The following is a 14,850-nucleotide window of genomic DNA, read 5'->3' as shown; positions in this document are numbered from 1 at the left end:
TTTTGCTGAACCTAGAGATATTTAAGAAGCATTTGGGGTTTAAAAAGGTCTAACAGCAGCCTTGGAGGAAACAGCCACTGGTGTTAATCTATTTAATCTCTCTCTAAACAATGCTGCTATCTCTACTTCTACCATTGATCATCTCCCTGTGTGCTATCTGGTCTCCTGGGAGGGAAAGGCTTGTCCCACATTATGCCTCTCACCAACCAATCCTCTTAGTGCCTAATAATCTTCTTTATTCCAAATAGGTATCCACAGTTTGCATCATGGCACCTGGTGGCCCTGTCAACCGCAGCCTCTAGGGATAAACCCTCTCAAATCTAACTCTGCTTTTTTTATCCGATGGGTGATACAGTGCATTAAAATGGCCTTTTGGGATGTTTGACACATACAGTTCATGGTTTCAGTGTAGAAGTTAACCTTATTATGACAAGGATGATATCCAACACAGGATTTAATGTAAATATATCAGGATAATGGAGTCGTTGAATGCAAGAGCTTCAAGGATATCTTTTTACGTCAGTCTGAACAGATCTATCTGCAAACAAATGCCTTCTGTCTTCTGTCCTTGTGTTAAGGTATTATATTCTGAACCAATGGAGAGACATGGCTTTATGTAACAGCCTTGGTACGCATAGCCCATGGTGTACTTGGTTCCCCTCTGACTGAATGGCTGTCTCAATGATGTTTTACTGGATAATAAAAAACTGACCCACTCGTAGCACCAGATTAAAAGTCATGGAATCACCAGAGTCATTAGGGTTCATCATCTGGGGACTCATCACCCAGTTTTATGAAAATCTATCCAACAGCTTTCTGGACATTTCACACAAAATATTAACGTCAAGGTAATAGTGCAGTAAAAATCAGGGGTTCACCAACACCATTTGGAGTCATCTTATGTAGATAATACAAGTCTCTACTGATTTCCACATCAATCCATTGAATAGTTGCAGAGATATGTTGCTCTGAACAAAAGTAGAGCAACTAACCACCTGAGATCGCCATCCCTATATCCCTGCTGCTAGCCCATCTAATAAAAAACTTAATGATTGACTGACAACTTCATTAACAACTGTCAAAGAGCATTTGAAGGTTGTGAATGAAGTCAATCACAGAGCTGAGAAACCAGATTCATTGAGTGGTTTAAATTGCTTCAGTTTTAGATTCTGGACCCATACTGTTGCACAGTGTTTTGCTCCCAATTACATAGATGAAGCATTTTGAATTTGCTACAGCTCTGCTTTATACCTTTGACCTCAAGTGTTGTTCCTATGGGTATCATTGGAAGAACACTTCAGATGGTATTTTTGCAGTTTTTCTAGTTAGCCTGTGTTTGAACTTTGCTACTTCTGCAAATGATTAATGTTGAAAGGGCAAATTTGATCCTTTTGATCTCTCTGGTCATAGTGTTTTTCCAGGTCCAATTCATTTGATTCAGCTTCATAAAAATAATTGTCCCTGGTTCAAACACAGACAATGATATATTTGACATTTCCTTTCAGCCTTGGTGGCAAACAAATTAGTCCCAACCACCATTTCCAAGAACAATTTATTCATTAACTGAGCCATTATAGTCAACCTCCATGATGGTGCCAGCTGTGGTTGCTAGGAGACTTGTGATGCAAAAGCAAAGTCTCTATCATTACCATGAAGAATCTCCAGCATACTGTAGATGCAGCACATGTACCCAAGCTGTGGCTATTTCAGAAACAAAATTATGATTAATGTCTTTCTTCCCCTCATTTCTTTATCTTGCACTTTCCCTTTATCTGTACTTCTTCGCATCTCCAGCTGCCCGCCTAATGCTCTCTTCTTCCCAGTCTCTAATTATTCCTATTTCTCTCTTTCTGAAACTGCTCTTTCCCTCAGGGACTGTGAAGCATTAGACTGCTGCAGAGTGCAGGCAGCTCCCAAGTTTCAGCTCAAACTCTTACATCTTTAGTGGTTTTAAAGCAGCAATATTAAAAAGTGAATACATTTAGTGTAGCAAAGTGAAGTGAATTCAAGATATCTCTGCTTGGTCAGATGGTTCTCTCAGTTCTAAATACTAAGTGGTTTCTGTTTCGCTTCCTGATGACCTCCTCAAGTGACATTAAATAGAACAGGATAGTGAAGTCATACCAATCTAATCAGTATTTTGGTGCATACTTCACATGATTACTTTCCTTACATCTTTAAAAACAAACTAGGTATGACTACTCATGTGGCCTGGTTATTGGAGTTTTACAGCTGCAAAAGACAACTTTCCATTTGAAGACATAGCAACAGGTACCTTAAAAGTAATGCCCAGAGCAACATACTGCATACAAAGGTGTACAGTTTATGTATTTTGAGAAAGGTCCTGTGATCGATGGTAGTAAAAAAGTTAGAGGTTTAACCATATACATGTTGATCCCAAACTACCCGCTATAGGATGTTAGGGTGACGACTTGTGAAAAGTGAGGATTATTACACCCCTTGTAGTAGTGATACTTTATGTTAACCTGTCTATACAATCTAGACAATCGCTTCATTTTCAACAATACTTTTCATAGCAGATGAAACTTCCTCATAATCTTAATATTTGGGACAATACTATACTAAATTTGTTGTCATAAGGCTTTTAATTTAATGTAGACTTTTTAACTGTTCTACTAATAACACTGAGCTGAGCATGAAGCCAATTATTGTATATAAGGTCACTGTGCATAAGGGATGAACAGATTGATAACTCATTATTACTACCAATGCAAACTTTTGTCATCAGTAGCCTAAGAAAAAAAGGATCTTTGAAGTTAGATGTGTGTAAATGTTAACAGTCAAACATAGTTTCTGATACGTGTACTCTGTGGCTGACTGGTTCAGAGAGTTCACACATTTCTGTCATTTATAATTTATTGTTCTGAGTTTTAACATGTGTTTTATAAAGTAATTAAAGCTTTGAACTCTGGGCTTTTTGTTTGCTTTTCAATCCTTTGATTTTTTTTTCCAACAGTGCAAATATCTGTATATGAATAATAGAGGAAGGGGATATGCTGATTATAATATGGACAGGACGTTGTGAGCTTTACTAATGCTGAGAGAATTACATTCCAAACTGAAAAAAAAGCTTACCTGGATGAATCACTTGTTATTTCACTGGAGGTCATCTAGTTCTAAGTTTTGGAAATACAGTTCCAATAATGCTCTGGAGGATACAGGCAGGGAATAATGTTGCCTTTGAGTCTGTGAGAGTTAGCTGTGGACTACACCTGAGCCTCAATTCTTTAGACTTGGAACTGGATTTATGGATAGAGTTATCTCTAATCAGGACATTAGTTGTATAACTCAGCTATACCTCCATCAGGGATGTGATACTGGCTACTGATCATGCTCTGAAATCCACAGTAGAAGAAAAGTTCACACATTTTAAGGCAGACACTTATGCCTTATGCATTGGCTTGTCTTCAGTCTGCCTTTGATGCATTCCAATTATCACACCTTAATCACAGACTGGTTTAAAATGCAGACAAGAGCAAGTACGTGGTATTCTCCACCTCCACCAGTGACTCTGACTATCAGGTCATTTAAACTTGAAATGGCACCCATATGACTCTCGCTGAGTCAAACAAATACTTTGGCTTGACAGCAGACTATCATTCAAGAATCATATTCAACATTTGACTCTTAAATGTAAAAAAAAAATCCAACTAGGCTTCTTGAATAGAATTAAAGGTTGTCTGTCTTCTTTGTGCAGTCAACCTTCATGTCTGTCCTTGACGGTGGAGATGTTCTGGATTATCATGCTGCCCCATCTACACTTCAGTAGTGTATCACAGTGCATGACGCTTTATCATAATGACAAATTCCATACTAATTTTTCTCTGTATCACAAGGTTGGATGGACTTAAAGAAATGTTCATACTAATGTTGGCAGAACTGGTTTCAGGTACAGTGCAGTTTTTAAAAGGAATGAACTTTTATCATACGATGTATTTTTATTATTCTTGATAACTGTTTTAATGAATTCCTTGTTCATTGTGTAGCCGTGTTGTTTCTGTCTGCCGATTGTGTTCTTGTCTTATGAATGTCTCTTGTTCTCAGGTCACTTAATCGCACAAGACTGCCTGATTAAATTAAGATCAAATGCATTAAAAAAGAAAAACTAGCGCTCATATTTACCTGTAGACTCATTACCAAGCAATTAGTGATAATTACTTTAAATGAGCACAGAACAATGTGTAAAACTGGATTCCATGCCAATTGTTTGGCTTGTTAAATATCATTATCTCAAGGTATTCACCTTTTATCTGCACTACTGAATTTCTGCTCACACTTCAAGGATAAGCTTGTCCAGGAATTGCTCCGTAAACATGATGTGCTCTCGGCTCATTGAAGTGGACTGCCAAGTCATCAGATCTGAGTCCAAGAGAGCATCTGTGAGATACATCGGAACAAGCCTTTTCAGGAGTAGAGATCCACCACCAGCCAATATAACACTGCTGTTAGAAGCAGCTGACCTGTTGGCCAGTTACACTGTGGAATCCCTCTGACACCTTGGAAAGTCAATGGCCTGACAAATGGTGGTGATTCAGAGAGCAGGACGGGGGTAAAACTCTATACTAAGCCAACGTTCCTGTATTATTCCTCACATTGTTTGCACACCAATATAATACAGCAGTATTGCCTCATAGCTCTCTCCATGTTATTTCATCAACGTTGCTCAAATCTCTGCCTCTGAAAACAGAAGGTGACTGCAAAAGGTGACATTTCATCATCAATACTAATTACCTCCCAATGAGAAGGTAATTGGTGGAAATTAATGCGGAACAGCCAATTTACATACGCATAATAAATAATACACTACACAACCACAGCTGTGAACAAATAAAAGCGAACTGAGCAGAATGGTTAGCACGAATTCTGCCATGCAGCGCTTATCGAAGAATAAATCAGGGAATAAATGAAAGTGTACAAAACAGCAAGTGAGGTTATAGTTCAACGTGTCAGAGCCGAAATACAAAAGCCTGGTAGCTGATTCAAAATACAGCAGTTATTTTTTAATTTGTGCATAAACAAATACGAGTGCACACTTCTCGGCATGGCGGCAAAGAGAAGATACAAGAAAGGCTGACAGAAGAGTGAGTTTTGCTGATCCTGGTACTGACATCCATCTTTCTACAAGTGAAAGAGAACCAACAGGTATAGTTTAACAGCATGACAACACCTATATCAGGCATGACCAAATTATTCCATAAAGGGCTGTGTACCTGCAGGTGTTTTTCCCAAATAATCAAGAACACATAAATCAACCAATCAACTGTCTGAAGTCTGAGATCAGTTGATTAAATGAGTCGAGTCTGGTGTACTTCTGCTTGATGGGAATGAAAACCTGCAGCCACATGAACCTTTATGGAATAGTTTGGAAATCTCTGACCTATATGATCAATATACTCAGACCACATATAATGACACAATGATTTGAATCATTTATTAATGTTGCCCATGTACCCACTCCACGTGAGATAAACTGTTATCTGAGATACTTGAGACAAGCTGGCGAATACTTCAATTATCAACACATAGGGTCAACATATACAGTAGGGTCAACATATATATGGGAGACAAAGTGTCAGGTCAAGCAGTCTAGAAGAGAGCAGGTGGAGGTGCAGATGGTGTTAATGTGGTGGATGTTAGAACAGAGGTAAATGCAGCCACATGCAGGTGAACAAACCAAAAACTTCCTGTACTCTGTTTGAGTTACAGGAATCAGATATTATGTTTATTAATAAAAGTCTAAATGCGTCATTATTGTTTCTAATCGTCAGCTTTTACAGTACAAGCCTGAATTTAATACACATTTCATTTTCCTCACTACAAACTGCCTTGTGGTGCTTGTAAATGTTTACGTGTGGTAAACACTGGAGAAAATCTGTTTCAATTTGAGTGTTTTTTACTAAAACTGTAACACTCTAGTTAATGAAGAAAGTAAACACAAACACAGTTCACACACACACACACACACTGTTGGTGAGGAGGTTTCTAGCTAACCTGGACCACTGGCTGTTTGGGGCAAGTAAACGCAGACTACAAAAAATGACCCGAATAATGAGTAGAATAATGGTAGAAAATAATATTTGGTTGTTTCGGATTTAGCTTTAGATAAAGAGTGACTGCTCTTTTGTTGATGTGACAACTCTATCAGCAGCACAATGCCAGCAGACCACGGGCGGATTTAGGAGTTGACAAGATCTGCGGCACACAATTTAATTGAATTCGTTTGTATGAACACAGCAAACATTAGTATTAGTAGGAGTGATTGATTTTAAGTCCATATTAACTTTTTAAAGAATGCACATACATATAAATATATAGGCCATTTGATCAAAAGGAAAACAAATATAAATGTTTTTTTTGTTTAAAAAAAAATTATATTTCACTCAGTAGCTCTGCATCAACTGAATTCTGTTTTCCGAAACTTCACTCTTAATCACAACTGTGTCAGCAGCAGGTTGAAGTTACTGTTCTTCTCCTGCAACATTTGAATTCAGATTTAATTTGCCTTATTGACAAACCTGACTTGTCCTAACAATGACTCTCAGTCTCTTTAACGATGAAATGAAACAACAAAAACCGGCCTCTTGAGTTTAAGGTTTAATACTACCAGGACCACATCTGCACCAAACGGCGAGGTGCATGGTGGGGGGAATGGTTTGACACTCCCATCTGACTCAAGCCTAATGGGGCGGCAGGGTCATGCTGTTTAATGGCAGTTAGGTAGCTGAGTGACAGCGCTGCACCAGGCCAGGGGCTCAGCTGTCACGGATCGCAGGTGCACCACTGAGTTATGTGTCATTGTAGGATGCGATAAGGTCGAGAAGAGACCGGGTAGGAGAGGAGGAAATTGATAAGGAAAGATAGAAAGAAATAGAGCAGAGATAGAGAGAGAGAGAAAAGAAAGTGGATTGAGAGACTGGGAAGCATGTGGCTCAGGGTGAACCAATCCAACCGAAAAGGTCTGACACAAACAGGCGCCAAGACATCTGATCTGATGTGATCACAGATATTTAGGACACAGTTGCAGACACTGATAGAGGCAGAGGCACTACCACATGACTAAATCCTACCCGTGGACTGACGGTAAAAGGATAGGAAGGACCCTGAAAGACACCAACAGCCTGCACACTGCCGATCCCCACCTGCATGACTCACCCCCCTCCTGCGCGTAATATAAGTGGGAAATGTCAGCAGCAATTATAATGCAAAGCTAACCTTTTTGTGAGGGAGATTATGGCATTGATAAGTTGTAGCTTGTCATACATGGTGACAAAGAATGCCTTCTTGACAATTCTCAATAATTCTGGCGGGAAGGAAATTGCTCGGCAGTGCGCAATTTGGAGTCTGTCACACAATACAGATGTAAGAGAGGCTTCTTCAGGAAGGGAAGTCTGTTGTCTGTGTTGAATATATTAACATGACAAAAAGAAGCTCATATTAAGGCATTACAGAATACTAATAAATTCAAAAAAATACAGAATACTAAAATGATCTATTATTGAAATTATAAAACATTTAATAAATAATTGAACCCTTTCAATCCTAGGCTTTTCTTATAGGTTTCAAATTGCTTCATTTACAGGCTTCCAGCAGAGTCATTGCATGTCTTAGCCAGTTAGTTCCTGTTGGGATACTCAGAAAAGCCATCAGTGTGAATGTCAGTTGTAATATACATGAACAGTTTTTCATGGGCGAGAAAAGGATTTGTTCAATTCAAAATTGTATGAGCTTTATATATCTGTTTTGGAGCATTATAAGAGTCATGTTGACAGGATATTTTGAGCCGTAGTGATGTCAAAAAAGAAAAGATAGATCAACTGGAAAAAAGATAATGGTATTTTTTGTTTGATTTTTTTCATTTATTGGGTATAAACTCATTCAAAGTTTCCCATAATACTTTGGGGGATGAAGGCAAGACATACCGTTGCCATGGAATCTGTGTGTATTAGCTGTGGACCTCACCTGAGCCCTGTTTCATATTTGTTTATATTCTGGAAAATCTGCACCATGAAAAGTCCTGAACTATTAGAACCCATGTGCAGATAACTATCACTGGATTACTGACATTTACTTTTTAAAGTTTACTTCAAAGTGTATGGCTTTGATATGGACATTTATCCTTGAAGATATTTATAGCTTTTGTTATACTGAATTTCACAAGATGCATTATGCATGTGTGTGTTCAGATTTCAGTTAGGACTGAAAAGAACTGTGCTTATTGATGCAAATTGCAGTGGGTTCAAAGGGTTAATTCATATTCTCTCGTTCGTTTGTGTAACATAATGCAGTGGTATTTTGCATATGATAATTTGCATAAATGTGCCTCGTTGAGCCATCGGTACAAACAAAAGATGAGAAAATTAAGTCAAATGTACAAACCTGTGTGCATAGGGGAAATAATATGCTCTTATTTTGATACTATTATAATGTCAGATGTCTGTATTAAACATGGTCCTAAAGTTCTAAAGTTTGAGGTGAATGTATGTAAAATGATCCCTAGAAGTCTGTTTGAAGTGTCATCTCTACCTCCTCCTCATGCTTGTTCATGCATCCCTATAAATGACCTGTTAGAGTGTTTCGTTACTCAATGCAACTACAAAGTACTCTGAATTCACTATAGCTTTGATTTCATGACTTGAGCCCTGGCCGATGTCGCTTATGCCTTATGTACTTTCATATTTGGATCCATCCACCAGCCATCTGTCATTCTACACTGCTATGTTGATGGACATTGAGGTTATCATCAAATTCAACTTTACAGTAGGGCTGGGCGATATGGATAAAAATAAAAATATCACAATATTTTTGATACCTCGACATCGACTGTTGGTGCTTTCACAAAATATTTACACAATGAGAGTTTTGATAAATAATCATCAGTAATGTGGATATCATGATAGAGTGAGTAAAAGGCAAATATTAGAATAGTTAAACAATCTGGTTAGTTGAGAAAATTACATATTTTACTGTAATGCCACATTTAAAACCAGGAAAAGACTCTTATGCCCTATCACAATAGTCAGTAAAAGGCAAATAACAGGACAGCTAGAACACCAGGAAAAAAACACCTATGCTATATCACGATATTCCAATACCCGAAATCTAAGACAATATCTAGTCTCACTTTGTGATATCGATATAATATTGATATATTGCCCAGCCCTACATTACAGTGGTCAAATTAACCTTGTGAAACTTAAGCTCTGGCTTTTCTCTTCTATTAAGCTTCTAGAGTAAAACCTAACAGGTCTACGTTCTCTTCCTGCAGCAAAGTTCTTTTTAGAAAGGCTCAAACATGCCCCAGTTAAGTGTAGAACAGAAAACCTCCTCCAAACATCAAAGAACCCTGCGGTAGCATTGCCGTACTCCCCCGGGGCCAGTTTGGGCCCTTCATTATTCATTAAGAGGAAGAAAGACACCTGCGCGAAACTGCAGTCACAACACCATCTCTTAAAATAGAAAGACAGATATTGTTTTTTGTACCAGAGAAGAATTTTGGTCAAAGGTGTTGATCATTTTCTTATTATCATCTTTACTGTTGCTGTTTTCAACGGTTCAAGAACACAATATGAAAAGTGTTTGTGAAGCTCTAAAAGTATCTGGATTTCAGAGGCCCTCGCGGTAGCTCCTGAACCATAATGAAATAAGATCATCTGATTCGTTGGCTCAAAGCAAATCTATTATATTCTCTGACACTCTTCTATTTTTTCCTGCAATATTTCAGCAATTGTAAAGTTCTACAGAAGCTCTTTCTCAAGAAATCTAATTAAATGTCAGCAAAAAAATAAAAAAAAAATACAAGAAACATGAAATATGGAAATCTAACTTTTTGGACCTGATGGCAAAACCATGCTGCAATTACTCACTCTTTGAAGACAGAGCCACAACCAAATTTCTGATTAATGTATCTTCTTTTTTGTCAAATCTGACATTATATTGCCATAAAACTGGTGGGAGCTACTCTAATGGAAGTATGGTGACAGACTTTAAAAAGTGAAGATGTGACAATAACAATAAAAATGTATAAAAATTTCACATACATAGTTTATGAATATCCATACCAACATTTTCAGTGTCAGTCTGACCAGTCACTGTTAAAACATACAGATCAACTAACCAACATTACCTTACAAATGCAGAAGAAAACACACATCTGCAGACAAGCTATGGTTTTCTGGAACAGCAGAATCACTGAGATGCAACCCTGATATGTACCAAAACAACATTTTTAATTAAGTAGTAATGACACAGAAGCCATATTCTTTCAGGATTATTGCTGCAAATCACAGAAATCAATGAACATATGGCCGATAGACTTTATGGGCCCCATTTTAACGATCTCTAGAGCATGGCGTGAAGCGTGTGGCACAAGTGCCTTTGGGGCGTATCCAAATCCACTATTGCGCTGAAAATATTTGTTAAATATTTTTCAAAAACTGCTTTTATCATGTTAACCCCTCATACAGTTGTTAGGACACACACAGTGGCACTCTCCAAGGTTTTTTTTTTTTTTGTCAGTAGCGCAATCGCTTTCCTCTGCCTCAAAATAGCAATTCGCCACCAACACCCCTGACCACACCTCATTTGGAGACCAACACGCCTATGGGCACACAGACTGGTGCAAGTGCATTTGCTATTTAGACAATGCGGGCGCAAGACATGAAAATGACAACTGCCTTGGTCTGAAACTAACAAAGACACATGTGTCATGCCCGCCATCCGCTGTGCGCCAAATGCAAGATGGGGCCCTATGTATCCGTTCAGTGTGTCTCAGAGAGATGGAACTATTTGCCCATAGCTTTCATATCGCTATTCTTGAAGGACTACACATTTATTAAGTCGGCTGATTGCAGGGACAACAGGAACAATCAATGTACTCCTTTGTGTCAAAGTTCTGTTGTGCAAGACAGTGAAACATTTGCCTCAAGCGAAGAAAATAGAATCTAATTAGCTGCCATCGGAAACATTTACATGCCATCATAGTCTCTTTGTAGAACTATTGGCCCTGTAGGTCTATTAATTAGGAGTCTCTGGGGTTGTTGAAGGTCCGGGTTAGGTATGATAGGTGACAGGGTTCCTACTGTGGCTGCAGCCAGACAGTGGGTTAGAACTCCTATAAGTGTTAGATCAAGCCAAATCAGTCAACATGTTTAAACCTTACATACTGTTTGGGTCAAATTTGACCCGTTTTGACATTTGACAGAATGTCTTACTTTGAAAAAGTGGCCCAAATGCACAAACATGACAATATTTTAAAATATTATACTTTTGTGTAGGTGCTACAAATTGTGTGTTATGGGTCAAATTTGACTCACATCTATTGACATGGCTTTTTGTCAAATGAAGTTAATAGTTTTAATAAGACAGTAGTTATGAGGATTTCTTTTTATGATGTAGCAGTGAAGACTCATGGCTCTAATGGTTATACAATAAACCCCACACTTCCAAAAAGTTTCAATAAATACATTTCAATCATTATTGCTATGTTATTTGTGTTTGTTTTTCCTTTATTTTGTAGGGTTGATAGTTATTGACAGACATACTCTTGAAGTCACTTGTGTTGCAAATATAGAGTACACTTTAATAGTATTTGTATCAAAGCTCTTTCTTTAAACATGCTAATTAGTTGCCTGAATGGGGATCTGTAGGCTGAAGGAAATGGCAGTCCGTGTAACAACAGGTTGAGAATGTCCGAAAGCGAGTGACTCATTCAGAATTACAATGAATCCAACTAACCATTCACATTCAAATCATTCTACAATGGTCATTCGGCTAATTACAGTGACTGCCTCTCAGTGTTTGATAGTGTTGTCATGGAAGATCTTATTAGTGCAGCTCATGAAACTCAGACAGCAGAGGTGTTACCTTGGTATCATCATTTTGCTGGCTAACCACAATTAAAAGACAACTGCTTTAGAAGATTAAAAAGAATTAGAGATTTATACAGTGGTGGGATGATTTTTCTGTTGGCTGTTAATGAACAAATGTATAAAGAGTAAGATTTGAGCTATTTATTGGTAATGTATTTCATGATTATTGTGTCGTAGCTCTGATCATGCATTGCTTTGACAACATTATTCAAATTGCTTTGACAACATTATTCAAATTCCACTAAAGGATCATATTATTTTCAAATGTCAAACAGCACAAAAAAAATATTTGTGAAATGAAACTCAGGAGATGATAGAAATTCTTATCACGGGGAAGTCAAAGTAATTTTGTTTTTGCATTCTTTTCTCTTTTGACTGGTATCACTGAACAAAGTCAGTTCCGGAAAGGTATCGTCAACACTTTGGCTGCAGTCATAATGACCTGTGTTTTCTTTCACATGCAAATACTATTCAAGTTTTGTTAAGTTAAAGCGTATGCTGCTTTCCTTGTTAAGTCAAGAATATAGATATTTCTAGCTGGCAGTCTGTAGTTACAAACCTCACATAACAGATGGAGAACAGGGATGTCCGCAAGACTCAATTTGCACATTTGTTAAACTCTGTTCAAACCGTGTTCTGTATAAATTCCCCTTGCAGTGGTGCTGTTGCATAATGTTAGCCAGGTACTTTGTATAGAATGCTTGGAACTGTTTGCTATTCACACAAAGATTGCTGTGTTGGATACAAAATAACACTGCAACACATGCATAACACCTAACAGTATAAGCCAGGAGCATTTAAATCATAATTAACATTTTTTTCATGGCTATAATTAAAGGATGGCTTTCTTGGCTGCTTGAACCACAAGGCAGATGCATCCTCCATCACATACCTACTATTGCACCTGCAGGCTGGCAACCATTTCCATGTTCAGCACCCTGAAAAGCTATAGTCCCAAACACACAGAACAACCATGTGAAACAATCAAACCACAATATACATCCGAAATTGCTCAATCTCCAGGACCAATGGAAATGCAATTATTAACCTGGCCTGGAGTTTTTGATAATATGTTGAAAGCAGCAGCAGCAGCAGCAGCAGCAGCAGCAGCGGCAGCTTGGAAGGTGTTATATTTCTGCTGTTTTACAAAACAGAAGAAAATGTGTGAATGATGGCTGATTGCATGCAGCAGACTATTTTACCACACAAAACAGTTTCTGAATAGAACACAACTCTACAAAATGACTTGATTCTTCCTGTCATATGAATACATTTTACAGCAAACTCATACTTGACTATTAAAGCAGAACTAAAGCTCCCAAAAAACATAATGTCAATCTTCCAAAAGAACTGAGCAGCCAAAACCACATTTTCCAAATATCTAGAAATGATTTCTCTCAGACTTGCAGACTTGGGCATATGTCTTCCTGGGATGCTAAAGATTGCCTGAGTTACTTTAGCCAAGTGTTGAAGGGATGTGGAGTTTTCTTTCCAAAATTGTGTCTGGGGAGTGAGAGGTACTTGTCAACTTTGCCGTTGACCTCTCCAGGTAAATGTTACTGCTCACTGAAGTATGACTGGAACAGGTGAGCTTTTACTTGTTGTTTCAGACTCAGGATTCGGGAAGGCGTTGGCTGGGTATTGGTACTGGCGGGAGCTTTAATGACCTCAGTTTCTTTGATGAGGAGGTTGTGGGACTTATCGCATAACGACTCATATCTGATATCACACTCCGTCTTGAAATGAGGATCTAACACTCAGATGAGGTGTTGATCGTTATCGTATCTTCTGTAACACGTTGACACATTATTGGCCAGGGATTCTGCAAAACCGGCAATGCCCATTAAAAGTGCAATGTTGGCAAGCAGGGTTTTGATAGCCATGACGACAAGTAGGATCATCCTTGCGGTCACCTCATTACCCTTGGCCTCCTCTTCAATGCAACAGTCAGGGAGGGGCTTCAATGCCTTGATCCTGTTGCTTTCAGTACACTTTTGTACTTTTGGCAAGTCCGATCTGTGGTATGGTGACCCTGTACAGAACCATGTGCCCACGGATCGTACTATCAATTAAACTGGATACAATGTCAGGGAAGCTGTTCCCTCATCTACTGGTCCAAATGTCAGCTGATACAAACCTATCACTTTTTTGCAGTAGGTCTCACAGCTTGGTTTCCATCTCTTCGAGGGTATGTGTCATCACTAAGTTCTGGACAGTACTGTAGCGTGTGTGTATGTGTGTGTGGGGGGTTTGCTTCGTTGGTCATCATTGTTGGCGCACCCCTTCGGGCTCACCTTCAGTGGTTTATAGTCCTTTTTAAGAATTGCTTCAGCCAGCTCTTTCTGTCTTTCTCATCTATTTCTTTTTTCGCTTTTCCACGTGGCGCCAAATTCATGGACGGTCCAAATTAAACAAACATTAATACTTTGAAAGACAAAACAAACTTATGTGTATAATATATTACACTACATGTAAGGCCTATTTAATTCATTCAACTTGCGCTATGTTTGAGTTCTTGCCTTAAATGTTGTTGTTGCACACAGTCATGTTATTGAGAACTGTCTCTTTTTAGGTTCTGAAAATAATATTAACTGACTGCAACGATGACCACATTGTTTTTGTTGTTCCATGTTATCGTCATATGTAGTGTTACAGGAACAGTAAACCTGTACGACTTCTCAGCTTCCTTTTGAAAGTACTTGGTGAACTTGAAGCCGATTAAGGTGAGAAGATCATGATTATTGACAGAAAAAAGGTGTGGGTGCGCAGATGCATTCTGGAGGTGTGAGCCGTACCAGAGTGAAATTGGAACTGAGCAGAGCGGGGGCATAGGGCGATGCTCCAACTTTTTAAAAGGTCTGCTCATCATTCCATCCAAAATCCTCCTACTCGTGCCCCCCGCTCACACTCGCTCTGTTTTGCTCAAAGGCTCTGACCTTGGTGCTCCCAAAGTGCATTATGA

Source organism: Scomber japonicus, chromosome 7, assembly GCF_027409825.1.
Source record: "Scomber japonicus isolate fScoJap1 chromosome 7, fScoJap1.pri, whole genome shotgun sequence".
In the NCBI taxonomy this organism is placed as follows: domain Eukaryota; kingdom Metazoa; phylum Chordata; class Actinopteri; order Scombriformes; family Scombridae; genus Scomber; species Scomber japonicus.
This window is presented reverse-complemented; position numbering follows the sequence as displayed.